Source organism: Coenobita brevimanus, chromosome 22 (genome assembly GCF_032717465.1).
Source record: "Coenobita brevimanus isolate Jiangsu-jjx chromosome 22, ASM3271746v2, whole genome shotgun sequence".
Lineage (NCBI taxonomy): Eukaryota > Metazoa > Arthropoda > Malacostraca > Decapoda > Coenobitidae > Coenobita > Coenobita brevimanus.
Genome location: NC_136975.1, coordinates 7,038,780 through 7,039,185, shown reverse-complemented (window position 1 = coordinate 7,039,185; position 406 = coordinate 7,038,780).

Below are 406 nucleotides of genomic sequence, written 5' to 3'. Positions count from 1 at the left end.
CCACTTTGTTCCGATGCTGTCTGTTTTCCTGCTTTAATTTCTCTTCCCTCTGGCTAACGGTTCTATATCGCTACGCAGGTCATTGGTCAACGAACATGATCTTTTTTTCATTCCTGATACCTCCAAACGATTTTCCTGATTTTAGGAGAACTCTGGATATTAGATATATTCATTGGCTCATTTACCAAGGCGAGAGTTATCTAAACTGAACAAAATCGTCTTGAACAGCAAAAAATATAATAAAAGGCCATATCCTACGAAAAGGATTTTTTTTTTTTTTTTAAGAAAACGAACAAAGGAAGGAAAAACAAATTTAAATAATAATCCATACATCAGATTATATGTGTCCTCCATTCACAAAAAATCTGTAACAGTTGGACTTGAACAGCCGTAGATTAAAATTGGG